The following is a 20634-nucleotide window of genomic DNA, read 5'->3' as shown; positions in this document are numbered from 1 at the left end:
CTGCTGATTCATTCCAACCTTTGTTGTGGCACTGTTTCTGAAGCACAGTTCTCCATTTGCTAGAGGTACTATCTGCAACGGTCCTCCTTTATTGTCGATCCATGTCAGCAATTTCACAATTTTTTGACCAACAATGTTTGCATTCATTTTCTGCAGTATCTATGACTGGTTCATAGAATCCCGTTAGTGCTAATACTTTACATATGATCAGGTCTTCAGCCCATCCTTCTGGGGTCAGCACTGTTCCCTTGATTTGCAGCTGACCTCTTTCCTTGCAACTTCGTATTTCCTCGCAGTTCTTTCATTGACATTTGAGCATTTTATTTTCTTCGCATCTGATTCAAGCTCCATTTATTCCAGGATGTTATATCTTATCACGTGTTCTCTTGTTACTGGTTTCTAGTTTGCCTTTAAATCTTGCACATAGTCATCTTCTCTTAGGGGTGTCTTCTCAGTCACCCATACCAGGGATCTGTTTGACCCTGGAACTGAATAAATACAATGGGAATCGAGGGGCTATTACCTCCTGTCTATACCCAACAGTTCATAACACAAAAGTGACAGAAGTTTTTTAGTTTGTGGGCAGTTATTCCTATATCTAAGTCCCTTTGCAATAGCTAGTTTGCCCTGTGTTACTATTCTACATATGTAACTGTCACATGCGCCCTAGGGTTCGCTGCAGCGACAACTACAAATGGGATGTAGAGGTCCTTTCTCTTTCCTCACTCACTACTTTCCTGTGCTAAAAAGGTAAAGTGCACATACATTGGTGGTCGGTCTTTGGCTTTAATGTTCCCTCCACCAATGTCTGTGTCTTATCAGTAAAAATAATTTCGACTAAAAAATGGTCGAACCATAGCTAAAAACTGTAAGTGTCCCTTTTGTGGTTGCTAAATGGGACACTAGGATGCACTCTATATATTCATTTATTTCAATTAATCAAGCCCTATTATCATTTGTATGGTGGGTCTTGGAGTCAGGGTCATCAGCCCAAGACTACTTTATGGAAGTCTGTTGGGTTAAAAAGACAGATGGGGCATCATCAGTCTCAAAGTGCTGGATCAGAACAGGTAAGGCGATGTTTTTAGGGCTCATGTCCTTACCTGTGGTGACCTATGTCTCATTATCAATGCATCTGTCGTCGATCAGATGTGGACTTTATATCCTAGTTTTGGGTGTATTCCGGGATCTCACTCAAGTAAGTATCTATGGTTAAACAGATAATGGAAAATACTTGTAATCATGGCCCTATGTTTGCTATTTAATGGGTCATATTAGTGTCAATAAAGGCCATTTTTACCTTTACTGTGTAGTTGAAGTCAACCATTCACGTTCCAAGATTGTCTTCTTCATGGGTATCTGGTAACCCTAGAAGACAAATCCCAATGTTAGGGTGTTTGCAAGTGTCTCAAACACTCATATCCGTTCATTTGGTTAGTCTGGGGGTCTACAGTGAGTGTTCAGAGGTCACTTATGGTGGCCATGTATTAAACTGCAGTCTATATTGTACTCAAAGTACATTGTGTTTATGAGCAGTAATTTTACAAGTGGCAGCGGTCCAATAGATCCGCACTATTGGGAGACGATCAGATAGTTCAACTATTCTTTGTGCATGGTGCTCAAGGCTGCCTGCAATTAATTAAAGGTAAATTCGTTCCCAGATCTTACCTCCGAGCTCACTATCGTCGCGTTCGCGTTCGTCTCCTGATTCTCGGTCGCGGAAGCTATCCTAACGGACTTCCTTATTTATGATCACGTGCTACCGTCACATGATACTGCTCACTCGCGAACAAACCCCATAACATTAATCTATTTTCTTTAGTCACTAACTGTTCCAACCTTAGACTAATCCTGTTACTCGAAATCGGGTGTATTTTTATTTTTATACCTTTTAAGTGTCACAGCATTGTCGATCTCGGCAGTTTGGGGCATGGCTTACTCCCCGGTATTCATGGGAATAGTAGTTTTCATATATCCCTCCCAGATTTCCCATGATTCGACTCGGCACTAGTCTATGGCTATTGGCTACAGTCCGTGCAAGCCTTCTATTTGCCAATGTCCTCTCCTACTCTTCACAAATAATATCGTGCCGAACGATCGGTTCCCAAGTAGTCATGGGAGTTGTAGTTCTGTTCTACCTCAAAATTGCATGGTAACGTAGAGTGCCTGTTTTTCATTTATGCCAGTCTTGACACTATGAATTACGGCTGCATGAATATGGTGGTTACTATGTGGCATATCTATTAGCTCTAGGGTCATCATGATTACTTCGTCTCCTTTCACAGCAATACATGGCAAGCCTATTATGACCACTTTTAATGTTTTCTAGTTTGTGCACATGTGGAATCCAGTCCTGCCTGTCTGTTGACATTCGTAGCGTACCAAGATGTGGCTGTCCAGATGTGAATAGAGGTCGCAATAGCGATTTCTGTTGTTTATTTTGTTTTACGCTTAATGGCAATACACATCGTACACATAGTGGAATCCATTGTATGGCACCCTGTGCACAAGGGCAACTAAGTACCTAATGTTCTGCCTATTGCATATTATTGTATTAGTGGCCCGCATTCTTGAGTTTGCTGTTTAATCTGGTGGGTCCACTTGTATTACCCATCGGTGTACTTTATGCAAAGCTTGGAAAGTGTGCTCAGGTCATTAGGAGTACACTTGGTACCGTTTGAATTCTACATATTTTGCAGAACTATTTTTAAGAGTAACATCATAGTTAAAATAAGTTCGCAAAAATATGTCCAGCTAATGCAAATGGGCAAAGACTTATCTTACAGTACTGAATTTGTAATGACTGCTCATTGTACTGCTAGAGCCTGCCAGCAGATTTCTTCATTTAGGCCGGTTTTGTGGCTTTGTAATCAGAAGATCCACATCTGTTCTCTCTTCAATAAGAGTGCTGCTATATTACCACCTCTTCTGGGTATTAATACTTTTTCAAGTATTATCCATGGCAGGTCATTTTCAGTATGACCTATTGTGATGTAATGTTCTACAAATGGGGCTGTGCATCTTTTTGTCCTGATGTTAGATCTGTGTTCACAAATTTGTGTTCTAATAGCCCTGGTTGTCATACCAATGTACCTTTTATTGCATGGACATTGGATCTGATAAACTACATTGGTAGTATTGCAATTTGTGAGACTCCCCTGTTCCCATGGAGACTCCCGACCGATATTGATGCTGGTAGTCCGTTTCGTAAATTTGCAAACAGAACTATTGTTACATGGTGTATGACCCAGTGGCCTAGATGTATTCCACAACGTTGGTGTTTCTATAGTTTTGGTTTCTTTATATGTATGAACCAAGCTGTCCCTTAAGTTTCTTCTTTGTTTGATGGCAAACAGAGGTGTTGGTAGATTGCCTTCTATGCTGAGTAATATCCAGGCCTTCTTGATTTCCTTTTTTAGACGGTTGATGATTGGCGAATGACTGAAAACTGCCGTGATGACATCCTCTCCTCTGCCTTTCTTTCCATGTTGTGTAAGTGTTACCTCTCTGGGTATATTTCGTGCCCTCTTTTTTGCTTGTTTGATTATTTTATTCAGGTAGTTCCTTTCCTTCAGGTTGGTGGTTAATCTCTCTGCCTGTTTGTCATATTCGATTCTTGTTGTGCAGTTACGTCTGAAACGGAGGAATTGTCCGAAAGGAAGATTGTCTTTTAGGGACCTTTGGTGGAAGCTAGAGTACTTTAGGAGGGAATTCATATCCGTCTTCTGATGCACTGTGGTTTCAAAAGTTTGTCCAGTATTGGTGATTTTCAAATCTAAAAAGCTTGCCTCGGTTTTACTTGCCTCATGTGTGAACTTCAGGAAGGGATTCTGGTTGTTGACCCAATTTATAAACTTGTCCAGGCTAGCTGTATCTCCTTCAAAAATCATTAGGATATCGTCGATATAACAACGCCAACTCACGATGTTAGTGAGGAAGGGGTTAGTCTCAGGGTAGATATGTTTCTACTCGAAGTCTGCGACATATAGGTTGGCCAATGTCGGGGCAAAAGTCACACCCATCGTGGTTCCAACTATTTGTTCATAATAGTTTTCTTCTTTGAGGAAATAATTTTTGGTCAGTGCTATCTCCGCCAGCTGTAAAATGAGCGAGATAGGCATTTCCAAGGTTTCTGTTTTGTCCTGTAAAACCTTTTCCAGAACTTTCAGAGTTTCCCTTTGAGGGATCCTGGAATAAAGAGATTCCATATCCATGGTTACAATGAAAGTGTCCGGATTGTTCAAGGTCAAGTTTTCCAAATATATTAACACTGCCGTGGTGTCCTTAGTGTATGATGGCATTTTAGTAACTTCATTCCATAAGAAGAAGTCTGTGAACTGAGACAGGGGTTCCAGAATGGAACCGATACCTGAAACAATGGGTCGTCCTGGGGGAGGAGAAACGCCTTTATGAATTTTTGGGAGTGCATAAAACGCAGGAAATCTTGGATGTTGTGGGCTCAGGAAAGCAGCTTCCTTGGCACTGATGTGTCCTTCTGCTTCTGCCTCCTCTATGATTGGATTGATCAAGTTCCTCAATCTCGCTGTGGGATCACTCCCTAATCTACGGTATGTGGTGTGGTCCTCGATCAGCGTGTTTACCATCCCTTCATAGTCGCATTTGTTCATAACAACGATAGCCTCCCCTTTATCAGCGGGTTTTATCATTATTTAGTCGTTATTCCGTAGATCTAGTAGGGCTAGTCTCTCCATCCTGGTCATGTTGTTAAAATGATTTTTCTCCTCTTTTTCAATTTTTTCAAGTTTCTGCAGGATCACTTTTTCAAAAGTTTGTGATTCCACTGTGTTGGACTGTGGAGGTGGATAGTAAATTGATTTATTATGTAACCCCGTCACATCCTTTTGGCCTTCATGGGTATTCTTTGCGAAATGCTGTTTCAATCGTATTTTTCTTAAGAGTTGAGTAATCTCAATTCTTGTCTGGAAGGGATCGTGTGTCGAGGTAGGGACGAATGAGAGCCCTTTTTGGAGGACCTTATAGTGATCTTGTGTGAGGACCACATCGGAAAGGTTCACTACCAGGGATCTTTCATCCTGATTTACTATTCTTGAGGGTTGTTCTGTTGGTACCAACCTCTCCCTCGGTTCAGTGCCAAAGAAGCTGCTTTCCTGAGCCCACAACATCCAAGATGTCCTGCGTTTTATGCACTCCCAAAAATTCATAAAGGGGTTTCTCCTCCCCCAGGACGACCCATTGTTTGAGGTATCGGTTCCATTCTGGAACCCCTGTCTCAGTTCACAGACTTCTTCTTACGGAATGAAGTTGCTAAAATGCGATCATACACTAAGGACACCACGGCAGTGTTAATATATTTGGAAAACTTGACCTTGAACAATCCGGACACTTTCATAGTAACCATGGATATAGAATCTCTTTATTCCAGGATCCCTCAAAGGGAAACTCTGAAAGTTCTGGAAAAGGTTTTACAGGACAAAACAGAAACCTTGGAAATGCCTATCTCACTCATTTTACAGCTGGCAGAGATAGCACTGACCAAAAATTATTTCCTCAAAGAAGAAAACTATTATGAACAAATAGCTGGAACCGCGATGGGTGCGACTTTTGCCCCGACATTGGCCAACCTATATGTCGCAGACTTCGAGAAGAAACATATCTACCCTGAGACTAACCCCTTCCTCACTAACACTGTGAGTTGGCGTTGTTATATCGACGATACCCTAATGATTTTTGAAGGAGATTCAGCTATGCTGGACAAGTTTATCAATTGGGTCAACAACCAGAATCCCTTCCTGAAGTTCACACATGAGGCAAGTAAAACCGAGGCAACCTTTTAGATTTGAAAATCACCAAGACTGGACAAACTTTTCAAACCACAGTGCATCAGAAGAAGACGGATAGGAATTCCCTCCTAGAATACTCTAGCTTCCACCAAAGGTCCCTAAAAGACAATCCTTCTTTTGGACAATTCCTCCGTTTCAGACGTAACTGCACAACAAGAATCGAATATGACAAAAAGGCAGAGAGATTAACCACCAACCTGAAGGAAAGGAACTACCCAAATAAAATAATCAAACAAGCAAGAAAGAGGGCACGAAATATACCCAGAGAGGTAACACTTACACAACATGGAAAGAATGGCAGAGGAGAGGATGTCATCACTGCAGTTTTCAGTCATTCGCCAATCATCAACCGTCTAAAAAAGGAAATCAAGAAGGTCTGGCCATTACTCAACGTAGAAGGCAATCTACCAACACCTCTGTTTGCCATCAAATGAAGAAGAAACTTAAGGGACAGCTTGGTTCATACATATAAAGAAACCAAAACTATAGAAACACCAATGTTGTGGAATACATCTAGGCCACTGGGTTATACACCATGTAGCAATTGTTCTGTTTGCAAATTTACGAAACGGACTACCAGCATCAATATCGGTTGGGAGTATCCATGGGAACAGCGGAGTCTCACGAATTGCAATACTACCAATGTAGTTTATCAGATCCAATGTCCATGCAATAAAAGGTACATTGCTATGACAACCAGGGCTATTAGAATGCAAATTTGTGAACACAGATCTAACATCAGGACAAAAAGACGCACAGCCCCACTTGTAGAACATTACAACACAATGGGTCATACTGAAAATGATCTGGCATGGACAATACTTGAAAAAGTATTAATACCCAGAAGAGGTGGTAATATAGCAGCACTCTTATTGAAGAGAGAACAGATGTGGATCTTCCGATTACAAAGCCACAAAACCGGCCTAAATGAAGAAATCTGCTGGCAGGCTCTAGCAGTACAATGAGCAGTCATTACACATTCAGTACTGTAAGATAAGTCTTTTCCCATTTGCATTAGCTGGACATATTTTTGCGGAGCTAATTTTAACTATGATGTTACTCTTAAAAATAGTTTTGCAAAATATGTGGAATTCAAACGGTACCAAGTGTACTCCTAATGACCTGAGCACACTTTCCAAGCTTTGCATAAAGTACACCGATGGGTAATACAAGTGGACCCACAAGATTAAACAGCAAACTCAAGAACGTGGGCCACTAATAGAATAAGATGCAATAGGCAGAACATTAGGTACTTAGTTGCCCTTGTGCACAGGGTGCCATACAATGGATTCCACTATGTGTACGATGTCTATTGCCATTAAGCATAAAACAAAATAAACAACAGAAATCGCTATTGCGACCTCTATTCATATCTGGACAGCCACATCTTGGTACGCTACAAATGGCAACACACAGGCAGGACTGGATTCCACATGTGCACAAACTGGCACACACAGAAAGTGGTCATAATAGGCTTGCCATGTATTGCTGTGAAAGGAGACGAAGTAATCATGATGACCCTAGAGCTAATAGATATGCCACATAGTAACCACCATATTCATGCAGCCGTAATTCATAGTGTCAAGACTGGCATAAATGAAAAACAGGCACTCTTCGTTACCATGTAATTTTGAGGTAGAACAGAACTACAACTCCCATGACTACTTGGGAAACGATAGTTCGGCACGATATTATTTGTAAGGAGAAGGAGAGGACATCGGCAAATAGAAGGCGTGCACGGACTGTAGCCAATAGCCATAGACTAGTGCCGAGTCGAATCATGGGAAATCCGGGAGGGATATATGAAAACTACTATTCCCATGAGTACCGGGGAGTAAGCCATGCCCCAAACTGCTGAGATCGACAATGCTGTGACACTTAATAGGTATAAAAATAAAAATACACCCAATCTCGAGTAACAGGTTTAGTCTAAGGTTGGAACAGTTAGTGACTAAAGAAAATAGATTAATGTTATGGGGTTTGTTCGCGAGCGAGCAGTATCATGTGACGGTAGCACGTGATCATAAATAAGGAAGTCCGTTAGGGTAGCTTCCGCGACCGAGAATCAGGAGACGAACGCGACGGTAGTGAGATCGGAGGTAAGATCTGGGAACAAATTTAGCTTTAATTAATTGCAGGGAGCCTTGAGCACCATGCACAAAGAATAGTTGAACTATCTGATCGGCTCCCAATAGTGCGGATCTATTGGACCGCTGCCACTTGTAAAATTACTGCTCATAAACGCAATGTACTTTGAGTACAATATAGATTGCAGTTTAATACATGGCCACCATAAGTGACCTCTGAACACTCACCGTAGACACCCAGACTAACCAAATGAACAGATATGAGTGTGTGAGACACTTGCAAACACCCTAACATTGGGATTTGTCTTCTAGGGTTACCAGATACCCATGAAGAAGACAATCTTGGAACGTGAATGGTTGACTTCAACTACACAGTAAAGGTAAAAATGGCCTTTATTGACACTAATATGACCCATTAAATAGCAAACATAGGGCCATGATTACAAGTATTTTCCATTATCTGTTTAACCATAGATACTTACTTGAGTGAGATCCCGGAATACACCAAAAACCAGGATATAAAGTCCACATCTGATCGACGACAGATGCATTGATAATGAGACATAGGTCACCACAGGTAAAGACATGAGCCCTAAAAACATCGCCTTACCTGTTCTGATCCAGCACTTTGAGACTGATGATGCCCCATCTGTCTTTTTAACCCAACAGACTTCCATAAAGTAGTCTTGGGCTGATGACCCTGACTCCAAGACCCACTATACGTATGATAATAGGGCTTGATTAATTGAAATAAATGAATATATAGAGTGCATCCTAGTGTCCCATTTAGCAACCACAAAAGGGACACTTACAGTTTTTAGCTATGGTTCGACCATTTTTTTGTCGAAATTATTTTTACTGATAAGACACAGACATTGGTGGAGGGAACATTCAAAGCCAAAGACCGACCACCAATGTATGTGACCCTGGAACTGACCTCTCGTATGGCAAAGTGCAAGGTGCATCAGGCAGTGAGCTTTCTGGACTGCTACTTCTATTGCAATGAATATCATGGAATTCCCCATGTCATAAGGTATGACAGCACAAACATAGCTACTCTCTTTGGACGTACTCTCTCCCATCTTTTTCATGTGCTGATACCACATGTTATTACCCAAGTGCTCTGTGCTGTCTAGATAATTATTTCATTCATGATCATCTTCCCTTGTGCTTCTCTCGTGCCTCCCTCTTGCAAAGTCAGTGCTAGCATAATACTCAAAAAGTATATCAGTAAGGGTTCTTCCTACAGGGGAGATCATTGGTACATTTGCTTTAGCAATAGGCAACCTCACACGAGCCACTGGTGTGGGGAAAACCACAAATGGTCTGGGCCTTTCAGTAATAGATAAATCTGTGAGCGTCACTGGAGTTGGAAGGATCAAAGGGACTTCTACCTTGCTTGGACCAATGAAGTAACCAGCATGGATGAAAAAAATCAGGAAAATAAAAATAAATGCTGAGCATGCATATATTATGCACCAATGCATCAATCCCCACAATTTACGATCCTCCACACGCCGTTGAGTTTACTCACTTTCCAAAACTGTACCATTCTCAACATTCCTCATTGTGCCTGTATACTGCTTTAAGCAAGAAAAAAACATTTTAATCAGGCAACCCTGTTAAATGGTCAGGTAACTGTAGGATCTGGTCAACTATCACCATAAGCAGCCTCCTGATTGCAGGTCCGTTTTTACGATCATATTGAAAAGTGCATATATTAGTACTGCGCCCAATAAGAGAGGACAAGCTTGAAGTATGTAAACAAAAACAGAAAGAAGTAGCCTAGGGGCCTCAGCATCTGTCAGGACCATGGGAATAACCAAAGAGAAACTCAGTGAGGAACAAGTCTGGAAAATTCTCACGTTTGCAGACGTCAAATTGGAACTCCTGGTTTGGCATATTTAGTACGTCACCACTTTCTAAAGTCCCGTTCAGAGATTGCTGTGGGTAAAGAACTGGGTTTGCACTCTTGCTGTAATATCTATAAAGAGTACCCAGAGTGAGCCACAGTCCAAATGCACACTCACGCATTTATTTAATCAGCAGTCTTAGCACCCTTCTTCCTAGTGATCGATCGGTTCTGCACATGCTAAACATCTTCTTGCTTTGCTTCCAAATCGATAATTGGGGGTGCGTCGGTCTCACCACAGTTGTAGGGCTTGAGTCACTCAAGTGGATCAAGGCAGGTCTCTCTTGGACTTCTATTCTGAGGGAGTCATGTTTTCTACAACGTAGGGACCACTAAAGTGTGTCTCGTGCCACTTCCGGGTAAAGTTCCTTACTAAAACTGGGTCTCCAATAAAAAGTCCAGGTACAGGAAGTAGTTCTTGAATTCTGGTTGCTAAATGGTCTTCATCTCTGCCCTGAGACAGACCACCCTTGTGTTTGAGTTGATCTGAAATTACAGAGATGCTAGCAGTCATACATGTCAAATAAGCATGTAACTCATTTTCTATTATTTCTTCAGTCTTCTGGGCATTGCTTTTGCTCCTCAATGGATTAGACAAAGGCATTCTCATTCTCCTCCTGTCACTAGCTCGAGGGGTGTGAGGTTGTGGTCCGACCCAACCTGATTCCTTAATGCATATAATGCAAGGGGCAGGCTGTACAGCCACCCCTTCTTCAGAGTCAATTCTAATTTTGCAATTCTCCCTTTAAGGAAACCGCTGAGTCTCTCACATATTTCATTTGCTTGTGGGTGATAAGCAGAAAAAAACTTGTGTTTTATACTTAGTAATAGAGTAATCTGTTCAAATATTTCATTAACAAAATGGGGCCCATTGTCAGATCTCAGCACCTCACATACTCCCCTTCTCGGAAAGACTTCTCAGACTAAGAACTTCACTGCGGAAGTGGCATCAGGATGTGTACAAGAACCTGCTTTCATCCACCTCGAAAGGGACACCCCCCCACTATCATATACCTGTATCCACTACATACTTGCAGCATATCAACATAATCGATATGTAAATGCTGAAACGGTCCATTAGTTTGAGGAATCACTACTCTAATCATTTGCAGTGTATGCCCAGTGGTAAACATTTGACATACTGTGCAAGTTACGCAATGTGTTGTAACAGGGTCGGTACAAAACAGTCCTCTGCAATAGCTGCTGCAAGGCTTTCCCTAGTTACATGCGCAGGGTAGTGCAGCTGTTCAAGCGCTACCCTTAACAATGCTACTGGCATCACCAGCTTTCCAGTGCTGTCCTGTCGCCTTAATGCTTCAGAGGGCAGCAAAGAACACCCCCTTTGTTTCCACAATTCCTGTTCTCCTATGGTGCACTGCCTTGAACCTCCATCAACTGTGTTCTTGACAAACGATTAAAACCTTCATTTACAGTCATAATCATGACTACTTTTTGCTTTATATCTAGAGTATCAAAACTTGAAATATCTGATGAATATTTTATTTATTTATTTATTAATTATATTTGTATAGTGCACAAACAGCCCCTGGGCATCGTGGCGCTGTTACTTGAGGGGCACTTAGTTACAGGGAGGGCACAGGTTGAGTATACATTTACAGGATTTACATTTATACAGTTTAGGCATAGATTAAATATACATTTGCAGTTTATATCATATTTAAGTATGCATTAATGCTGTGTCTAGTGCAGAGGTTGGTTAGCAAAGAGCATGGTTTTCAGCGCCTTTCTGAATGCCATATGAATATGCAACCGACTGGCCTCTTTGTATGCGGCTTCATACCTGCAAGAGATAAAGAGGCCGATTCATGGAATAATTAGCGCGGCGCAAGTGGGCAAAAACGTGCGAATTGCAGTGGAATAGCGAAAATCGCAGTGCAATTGCGAAAATCGCACGAAAAGCAGCGCACGTCGATTCATGGAAGGCCGTGTGCGAGAAAACCAGCGGATGTGCGATAAAAAGTGCGTGGCGCACGTTGGCGCACAGGCCATCTAACAGCGTGCGCCAGGTCACTGCGAAAATCGCACATAGCGCGGCGCACGCAACAAAAGTAGGCGGAACACGGGCGTAACACTCGGAATGGGGAACAACTTGCCAAAACGTGGGCGTCACGGGGGAAGTACAGGGCACAAGTGCGCGGAACGCCCACACGCTCGCCTACAACACGTATTCATGGAATAGAATAGGGGAAAAAAGCGCACGCTCAAACCAGCGCACAGGCACAAACACGACCGCCACAAGAAAGCAGGCGGTAGCGTCTCTGCGGCTGTAAGAAATGTGCGCCAAAAGGTGCGCCAACAAATCGCACCTATATACTGCCATGATGAATGTCCCATACTGTGGCCCTCCAGGAAAAATGACGTGCAAAGGGGTACCCACAAACACGGACACCCGCTGACAAAAAATACGTGTGCGTGTATACCGGGGTGCGCGGGAAGTTCCACACGCGAATAGCCTGGGCGCGTGTATTTCAGGAGTGCGGGGGAAGTTCCACACGCGAACAGCCTGGGCGCGTGTATTTCAGGGGTGCGCGGGAAGTTCCACACGCGAACAGCCTGGGCGCGTGTATTTCAGGGGTGCGCGGGAAGTTCCACACGCGAATAGCCTGGGCGCGTGTATTTCAGGGGTGCGCGGGAAGTTCCACACGCGAATAGCCTGGGCGCGTGTATTTCAGGGGTGCGCGGGAAGTTCCACACGCGAACAGCCTGGGCGCGTGTATTTCAGGGGTGCGCGGGAAGTTCCACACGCGAACAGCCTGGGCGCGTGTATTTCAGGGGTGCGGGGGAAGTTCCACACGCGAACAGCCTGGGCGCGTGTATTTCAGGGGTGCGCGGGAAGTTCCACACGCGAACAGCCTGGGCGCGTGTATTTCAGGGGTGCGCGGGAAGTTCCACACGCGAACAGCCTGGGCGCGTGTATTTCAGGGGTGCGCGGGAAGTTCCACACGCGAACAGCCTGGGCGCGTGTATTTCAGGGGTGCGGGGGAAGTTCCACACGCGAACAGCCTGGGCGCGTGTATTTCAGGGGTGCGGGGGAAGTTCCACACGCGAACAGCCTGGGCGCGTGTATTTCAGGGGTGCGCGGGAAGTTCCACACGCGAACAGCCTGGGCGCGTGTATTTCAGGGGTGCGCGGGAAGTTCCACACGCGAACAGCCTGGGCGCGTGTATTTCAGGGGTGCGGGGGAAGTTCCACACGCGAACAGCCTGGGCGCGTGTATTTCAGGGGTGCGCGGGAAGTTCCACACGCGAACAGCCTGGGCGCGTGTATTCCAGGGGTGCGCGGGAAGTTCCACACGCGAACAGCCTGGGCGCGTGTATATCAGGGGTGCGCGTGAAGTTCCACATGTGATTTGACAGTGTGGGTCCTCCCAGGTGTACCCTGTACACCCTCCACGGCCCCTGCAGGCAGCCCACACCACAGGGGACTACCCTGCATCCCTGGTCATGTCCCGCAGGCAGCCCACCCACCATGGGCATGCCCCCAGCAAAGGCACATGTCTCCTTGAACTAATGAACACCAACTCATGTCCCCTTGCACCCCCACCCCCCAGCACTGTGGGGCACCTGCCAGCAGGCCCCCACCCATGTCCAACTCATGTCCCCAACCCCCCCCACACCCCAGCAGTGCAGGGTCACCCTCCACCAGGCCCCCACTCATGTCTCCCACCACCCCCAAATCCCAGCCACCAGGGGCACCCTCCACCAGGCCCCCACTCATGTCACCCACCACCCCCACACCCCAGCAGTGCAGGGTCAGCCTCCACCAGGCCCCCACTCATGTCTCCCACCACCCCCACACCCCAGCAGTGCAGGGTCACCCTCCACCAGGCCCCCACTCATGTCTCCCACCACCCCCAAACCCCAGCCACCAGGGGCACCCTCCACCAGGCCCCCACTCATGTCACCCACCACCCCCACACCCCAGCAGTGCAGGGTCACCCTCCACCAGGCCCCCACTCATGTCACCCACCACCCCCACACCCCAGCAGTGCAGGGTCACCCTCCACCAGGCCCCCACTCATGTCACCCACCACCCCCACACCCCAGCAGTGCAGGGTCACCCTCCACCAGGCCCCCACTCATGTCTACCACCACCCCCACCCCCCAGCCACCAGGGGCACCCTCCACCAGGCCCCCACTCATGTCACCCACCACCCCCACACCCCAGCAGTGCAGGGTCACCCTCCACCAGGCCCCCACTCATGTCACCCACCACCCCCACACCCCAGCAGTGCAGGGTCACCCTCCACCAGGCCCCCACTCATGTCACCCACCACCCCCACACCCCAGCAGTGCAGGGTCACCCTCCACCAGGCCCCCACTCATGTCTACCACCACCCCCACCCCCCAGCCACCAGGGGCACCCTCCACCAGGCCCCCACTCATGTCACCCACCACCCCCACACCCCAGCAGTGCAGGGTCACCCTCCACCAGGCCCCCACTCATGTCACCCACCACCCCCACACCCCAGCAGTGCAGGGTCACCCTCCACCAGGCCCCCACTCATGTCTACCACCACCCCCACCCCCCAGCCACCAGGGGCACCCTCCACCAGGCCCCCACTCATGTCACCCACCACCCCCACACCCCAGCCACCAGGGGCACCCTCCACCAGGCCCCCACTCATGTCACCCACCACCCCCACACCCCAGCAGTGCAGGGTCACCCTCCACCAGGCCCCCACTCATGTCACCCACCACCCCCACACCCCAGCAGTGCAGGGTCACCCTCCACCAGGCCCCCACTCATGTCACCCACCCCCCCCACCCCCCAGCAGTGCAGGGTCACCCTCCACCAGGCCCCCACTCATGTCTACCACCACCCCCACCCCCCAGCCACCAGGGGCACCCTCCACCAGGCCCCCACTCATGTCACCCACCACCCCCACACCCCAGCAGTGCAGGGTCACCCTCCACCAGGCCCCCACTCATGTCACCCACCACCCCCACACCCCAGCAGTGCAGGGTCACCCTCCACCAGGCCCCCACTCATGTCTACCACCACCCCCACCCCCCAGCCACCAGGGGCACCCTCCACCAGGCCCCCACTCATGTCACCCACCACCCCCACACCCCAGCAGTGCAGGGTCACCCTCCACCAGGCCCCCACTCATGTCACCCACCACCCCCACACCCCAGCAGTGCAGGGTCACCCTCCACCAGGCCCCCACTCATGTGACCCACCACCCCCACCCCCCAGGAGTGCAGGGTCACCCTCCACCAGGCCCCCACTCATGTCTCCCACCACCCCCACCCCCCAGCACTGTGGGGCACCTGCCAGCAGGCCCCCACCCATGTCCAACTCATGTCCCCCACCCCCCCACCCCCCAGCACTGTGGGGCTCCTGCCAGCAGGCCCCCACCCATGTCCAACTCATGTCCCCCACCCCCCCCACCCCCAGCACTGTGGGGCACCTGCCAGCAGGCCCCCACCCATGTCCAACTCATGTCTCCCACCACCCCCACCCCCCAGCCACCAGGGTCAGCCTCCACCAGGCCCCCACTCATGTCTCCCACCACCCCCACACCCCAGCAGTGCAGGGTCACCCTCCACCAGGCCCCCACTCATGTCACCCACCACCCCCACACCCCAGCAGTGCAGGGTCAGCCTCCACCAGGCCCCCACTCATGTCTCCCACCACCCCCACCCCCCAGCAGTGCAGGGTCACCCTCCACAGGCCCCCACTCATGTCTCCCACCCCCCCCCACCCCCCCAGCACTGTGGGGCACCTGCCAGCAGGCCCCCACCCATGTCCAATCCATGCCCCCCTGCACCTGGGTCCCAACATTCCCCAATCATGTCCGTAATGCCCATCCTCCCCTGCCAAAAGGCCCAACCAACTATCACACCCACCCACATATCAAAGGCAATTACATGTTACACCCCCAATTTAAATAATGCAATTTAACACATGTCTGTCACACACAATGGCTGCAAGTGAATGACAAAACACCCAACATGACATGCCTGAAAGCAATGAGAAGATAAGACACATTGAAGATTAAAAAAATAATATGTATTTAACAGCAAGTACAATGGAAATGAAATAAGAAAAAACACAAAGCAAATCAAACAAAACAAGATGAATGTCCAAGAAAAAATTCAGAAAAATTAAAATAAGCCAATGAAGAAGATCATCCTGGGTCCATGAGCCCTACCAAATTAAACCTAACTGACTACTAACTAAAAAGTGAACTATATACAAAAAAGTGGTGCATTGTCCAATCGCAACCAAAAAAAAATCCAAAAAACAAAGGAAACCTAACCCTAACTATACAACTATATACAAAGGCAGCAGGCTATTTGGACGGCTCACTGGTTGTTGTCATGGGCCAGGGCATCATCGAACTCCTGGTCAATGGCTTGGAGGCGGGCATGTTCCCTGGCCCCGAGGTCCCGCAGGGATAACGCAGTGTCAAGCTCAAACTCCCTGCGAAGACCCTCGAGGCACTCAGCCCGCCTCAGCGCCCTGCGCATGGAGTCCTCCGCCCTGACCATCGTGAGCCGTTCCTCCTCTGCCCGCTGCCGCTCCGCACCTATCCGCTGGCACAACCTCTCCCACACGGAAGCCACTCCCATTCCAGGGTTCTCCTGCCCTCCGGCCGATGCCTGCACCCCTGATGTTGATGGCCCCGAGCCATGATGCCTCCCACGTTGAGCCTGCTGCTGCCTCCGACGCAACTGCCTGTGCCAGCACGACGGCATCCAGGCTGATGGAAACCACCGACCCCGTCGTGCACGTGCCCTGCCCGATGATGCCGTCACATCCTCCATCTGCTGGGGTCCAGTTGCTCTGGTGTCCACCCCTGCTGGATCTCTGACTCCCGACTGTGGCAGGGATGGGATCCCCACCGAGCTGGCTGCATTGGTCGGGGCAGGTCCACAGGGGGCCCTGGTGGCATCTGGGCTGGAAGACGGCAAGGAGAACGACTGGTGGATAGCCTGCACAGAGGAGGAGAGGGCCGCCACATTGGCCAACACATGCAGGAAACCCCCGAACATGGCCGATCCCAATTGGGCCACGTCGGCACGGTGCACTTCGTGATGACGTGCGTGCTCCTCCCGGGAAGCACGCACGGCATCACGAATCACAGCTGTGCGCATCGCGACCCCAATCAGGACCTTCTCCGCACGGCCAGGGGTTCCCACGTCCGCAGGTGGAGGGGAGTCAGGTGACATGGACATCCCCTCTACCTGCGGACAGGCCTGGGACGGGGCATCCCTGCTGGTGCATGGTGGTGCACTCACAGGGTCAGGGACAGCGACATGCACAGGCCCCTCCACGGTGACCTGTGCTGCCTCCTGCCCCTGGCCCTGGACTGCACCACTTGCACCAGCAGGGATGCCCCCACCAGGCCCCATGTGTGCCCCAGTGGCGGCCTCCTCCTCCTCTGTGCAAACCACCAACCTGGATGGCTCCTCACCGTCTCCCACCGTAGCAGGCCCCTGTGGGGGCTCACCCACCCCTTCCGCTGCAGCCGTGGGGGCATCCCCGCCGCCTTGCTCCACAGCGCCGTCTCCGCCCTCTTCTTCACTAGCCGCTGCGTAGAGGGAGACAAAGACCACAAGCATCAGGGCACTGTACAATGGTCCCCTAGACAGGAAGCAATAGCAGATGAGCACCACTGTCAAAGTACACTTCCATCATGTCCCTCCACAACACATGGGTCAGTCCAGGCAAAACACACACAGTAACAGGCATGGTGCATGCCATGGACATTTCCATGCATGTCCAATGGACTCTTGAAACATTCAATGATATGTAACTCACATGCATCATGCCTCATGCCCATCACATGCACACACTTCACCTCAGTCACATCCATCTGGCCCCAAACACACCAAACACAGCGGATACAAGGGTAATTTGGCTGCTTTACTGAATCTCTGCATTGTCACACACATGTGTCATGCATCCATGGCATGCACAAGTCACAGACACGCAGGTCAGGCACACAGACATGGCTACCATATATGTACCTGGCATCAGCACCCATCCCTCACCCCCACCCATGTCCAGGTACAGAGACTGGCATGCTCTCATGTTCAAAATCTGAATAGGGCTCCCCATGCGGCATTTCAACACATGCAACAACCATGTGCATCACACATCACTGGTCGCACATGCATTACCATGATGTCCCTGCACACATACATGCATACATGGCCTATGGCACACATACAGGCAAGTATCATAGAACCAGCACACCGCTACATGCCCTGTCTCACACAGTAATGCATGGACACTGTCAAGACCGGTGGGGGGGTCTGTACTTCTGCTCTCTATATGGTAGAGGAGAGGCACAGAGGACCCCAGCCAAGATTCTCTAATTTGGTAGCAATGGGCGAGCAATCAAGGCCTAGCTTCTCAGGAGGTGATGCAGGCTGGTTCTTAAGTACAGTGTATCCCCAAGCCCCCACAAAGGAATGTCCACACACTGTATTACTGAAAACACAGTCTTTATAGAATTAATATTCAAGGGTTATGTACACTTATCACAATAACGCACTTTGTGCTCAGGAAAATCAATAATGGTAAATATCTACAATTCTAAAGTGGTACCACTAATATTAGACCTCATTAAAGTGCATTCACAATACTGTTAAAATGGCACACAGATCAATAAGAAGGAAACCAGCAATAGAGAGAGGAGAGATAGCAGATGATTGAAAACAATAGGCAGAATGCTGGCCCTAGCTACTGGACACAGTTCTGTGTGGAGATCCCCCCACCTGGGCAACCTGTAAAATAAAGGGATGTGACACAAGCCCAGTCCATATATTGTTCAATAGTCTTATTCTCTCCTGCAATGTTTTTACCCCCCCCAATGTACCTGGTGGAGTCGAGTTCTTCGAAGAGGCGTCGACAGATCCTTCTTGAATGACCCCCCTTTCAAGCGGGAGTCACGGATCGTCGAGAGGCGTCGAGAAACGTCGAAGACCTCGGGGTTCGGCGACGGGGAATCGACGGCCCTTCTTGAATGCCTTCCCTTTCAAGCGGGAGGCACGGGGCGTCGAACGTCCGTCGACAAACGAGGTAGAACGATGTCAAAGAGGCGGCAGCTTCGTCCGAGCGGTGCTCGTCGGCGTCGGGGCGTCGGCGTCCTGCAAGGCGGAGGTGTGCGGGGCACCTCGATGACAATAGTTCTGGACCGCAAAGATTGTGGGTGACGGTGGCCCAGCAAGGGCGTCGAGTCGCTCGAGTCTTTGGGGTCGTGAGGTGGCGGTAAACCCACCGGCGGATTCTCCTCGGCGCGTTGGTCGTCCTCGACTTTCTCCGGCGGGACAAAGCGGTCGACGATGCGGACGAGGGAGTCCTTCAAGGCAAATGTTCTTAGGCAAGGAGCGGACGGCTCCGGTCGTCGGCGGCACGGCGTCAAGTGGTTCCCACGGCTGGGCAACACAACTTCGACGGGCCTCCAGCGGTTACACAGACCTGCGAACCCTGGTCGACGGCAATGGACTTCGACGGCGTCGATGTCCGGGTGCTTCACTTCGATCTCCTCGGCGGTCCCGTCTCGGGTCGGCAGCCTTTCGAGGGTCTGACTTCCAGGGCGCTTCGGCGAAGATTCAGCGGTGCTCGATGGTCCCTCGGAGCACGGGAAGAGGGCGCCTAGCCAGGTCCTCTCTCGGGTCAGTCCTCGACGATTTCGACAACCTTCAGTTTCTGTCGAAGCAAATGCCACAGCAAGTCTTCTTCTTCCAGTTGGACGTCGAGGATCAGCAAATCCAGTTACTCTTGAGTGGAGACTCAGCTTCTGAATGCTTCTGAACAATTTCCAGTGGTGAGAGGGCCCCAGATATACTATTCTGTCTCTCATCCACACTGCTGGCACACACACAGCAGCCAATCACACAGAAGGGCATTCATGCAGTCAGTCAGCCAATCAGGCACACAGTGCATTCAGGCCACACTCCTCCCTTTCAGACACTCACAACAAGGAATGTGGATTGGGACAAGTACCCAGCCATTCAACACTACACACTGCATTCAGGCCAGTTTCGGGCAGGGCTGTCTCAGTCTTTGTCTCTCATGCCAGAAACCAGACAACCACAACAAGAAGTGCATATTGATCACACACTCCATTCACCCAGGTCCCACCCACAGGAGGTACCCACAACATACAGTCAAAGGGAAGGCTCCAGTCAGTCTAGCTGGGCCTTCACAACAACACCATATATGGAACTTCCACCCAACAGCCAGTCAGGGGGAAGGGACAGAGTCAGGGCTTCCCAGGACTTTGGGAAAAACAAGACAACAGGCAATAGAAAGCAAGAGGCCACAGGGGCCATCTTGTTTTCTATCAGGAATCAACTGATCCCAATGGCAGGGCCTGAGTATCCCAAAATGGAGGACACCCAGAGCACCTGTCTAATTCAGCATGGAGCTGCCACCAGCCCATACCCTGCTCTGTGGGCCACCCACAGGTGCCCAAAACATACACTAGGGGCACAGGGTTGTACCCCTACCCAGGGGTGCCATAAGGGTATCCCATGGGTCTGTTCACCAAACCAAAAGAGAGAGCTGCACTGCCAGGAGTCCCAAATGGATTCCTGGGCAGAAAACATAACAGAACACACGGTAAAAACAGAAAAAGGACAAGGATTCAGAGGCCCTGTCCCTCAGATGCATTTCCAGCATCACAGTCGCCCCCCCCAGACTGAGGTGGAGGGTGCCTAATCTCCCACGGGATAGACACCCTCATCCAGACGGTCAACATACCTTCTGGAAAGGCCATCTGCATTATCGTGACTCTTCCCTGGTCTGTGCTCTATGGTGAAGTCTAGCCCTT

Source organism: Ambystoma mexicanum, chromosome 1q, assembly GCF_040938575.1.
Source record: "Ambystoma mexicanum isolate Mex_15411 chromosome 1q, UKY_AmexF1_1, whole genome shotgun sequence".
NCBI classification, from domain to species: Eukaryota; Metazoa; Chordata; class Amphibia; order Caudata; family Ambystomatidae; genus Ambystoma; species Ambystoma mexicanum.
Note: the sequence above shows the minus strand (reverse complement) of the source record.